The following is a 2,063-nucleotide window of genomic DNA, read 5'->3' on the forward strand; positions in this document are numbered from 1 at the left end:
AATGACAGCCAAAAGGTGTGCCCTGCCAAGGCTTTTACATTTTTGTAATTTCTGTATATGGGATGGGAAACTCCCAAGCAAACTTCCCCTTTCAGCTCATTAGCCAGAACTGGAAGAAATGCTCACCCCTGAACCAATCAATGGCCAAAGGGAATGAGATCTCCGTGTTGATTTAGACTAATCTTGGTTCATCCCCTGGTGCTAGGGTAGGAGCCCACCTTGAGATCCAAGGTTGCCACCAGAGACCTGAACCTGTCCCTGTTCCATCAGCACTGATGGCTGTGAGTTGGCTCTCAGCAGTCCCTGCCAGCACCCTGTACCCTAATCGAGATTTTGGTAGTAATGGGAATTATGTAAGCAAAGGAAAGGGCAAAGAAGGAAAAGAGAAGAGGATGGGAGCTTGAGGAAGCAAGGTATCTGAGGACTGGCAGAGGAAGAAGAGCCCATGAAGGAATCTGGAAGAGAAGCTACAGAGCAGGAAGAAAACCTGGAGAGTGCTATATCACAGAAGCCGAGGGACAAAAAATGTCCAGCTCATGTTGCAGTTAGCTATTGCTGCAACTATTAGCTATTGGGGTGACAAACCACCCCAAACTTTGTGCCGTCAGTCAGTACTCATTTATTATTACCATCTCTCTGGCTGGGGGGAGTGACTAGGCTTGGCTGGGTGGTTCCGGCTCAGGGTTTCTCATGTGACTGCAGTCAGCTGGTGGCTGCAGCTGGAGTGTCTCAAAGACTTCCTCATTCCCAAGTCTGGTGCTTGGGCTAGGAAGATGCAAACAGCTGGAGCCTGGGGCAGCTGAGCATCCGCAAGCATTCCTCTCCATCTCGTTGTGCTCTTTCTATAATATCTCTTCCCTGTGACTGCTTCAGAATAACTTGACCTCTTATACCTTCTAAAGGTGTGTGAGCCAAAGAAAGAGCCAGATGGAAGTCATGTCACCTTTTGTGACCTAGCCTCAGAAGTCATGAAGCACCGCCTCCTGCTGTATTCTCTTCAGAAGTGAATGATGAAGGCCCACTCATATTCAGTGGCTCTTGATGGGAGTCAAGGCAAAGAATTCCCAGGCATATTTTAAAACCACCACAGGACAAGGATACGATTGCTGGCAAGATCTCAGGTCAAGGATACAAGTTCCTTCAACGTAGCTACAGGATAGAAAGGATCCATGCATGATCTGTCCACAGAAGGAGTCCAGCAGCACCCCCAACAGAAGGGACAAGCTTCACTAAGCTTTGCTGTCCAAGTTTCCCAGCTCATCAAAGAGAGGGGCTCCTCACGGCCTTCCAGAAGTTCATGTTTGCCATTCCCTCAGGGTTTTTCATACCCTCTGGCTTGCATCCCCATCTCACCAAATGTTCTGGAGTCCTGCCCAGGCTGACCTGCTCTCAGGTGCAAGCTACTGATACCTCCCACCTCCCATGCCGCCCGCTCTCCATCCCCTCACCGCCCCCCAACCCCAGTATTGCATTTTCCTCAGGGTTTACTGCAAGCCCGAGGGATCAAAGGTCACTTTTCCAGCCTAGCTTCTGCTGGCTGGCCTTGGCCTCAGGGCTGCCTCCCACCCTTCAGGCATCTTCTTATCTAACATCTATACCCTGCCTATTTCCAAAGGCTTTGAGGCTACTCCAGGATCACACAAAAGGCACAATGGGGTAATTAGAGAGAAAAGAGAGCCAGGTGAAGAGGACAAAGGGGCCAAAGAATTGTTGTGCAGCTCTAAGTTTTCTGACCACAAAGCCAAAAAGGCAAATCTTGGGTTGCGGATTTTTTTTATTCCTCCTCAGAGACAAACATTTTCCTAAAGCAAGCTCATTTATCACAACAGAGTATTGAATAAAGGACACTTGGTCACAAAGTTGACACAACACCTTTAACTACAGTTATGCCAGAGTCATTGCTGTCTGCATGATGGATTTTTCTATTGCTCCTTTATAAAGATTATAGATATACTACAGCCGTTAGGCTGTCTCTTCCAATATTATGTAGCTTGAAAGAGTCTTTCTTAGGTTCCTTCTCTGAAAAATTTATTGAGTATCTTCAGTATGTCAGACACTGTGCC

This window comes from Equus przewalskii, chromosome X (assembly GCF_037783145.1).
Source record: "Equus przewalskii isolate Varuska chromosome X, EquPr2, whole genome shotgun sequence".
Lineage (NCBI taxonomy): Eukaryota > Metazoa > Chordata > Mammalia > Perissodactyla > Equidae > Equus > Equus przewalskii.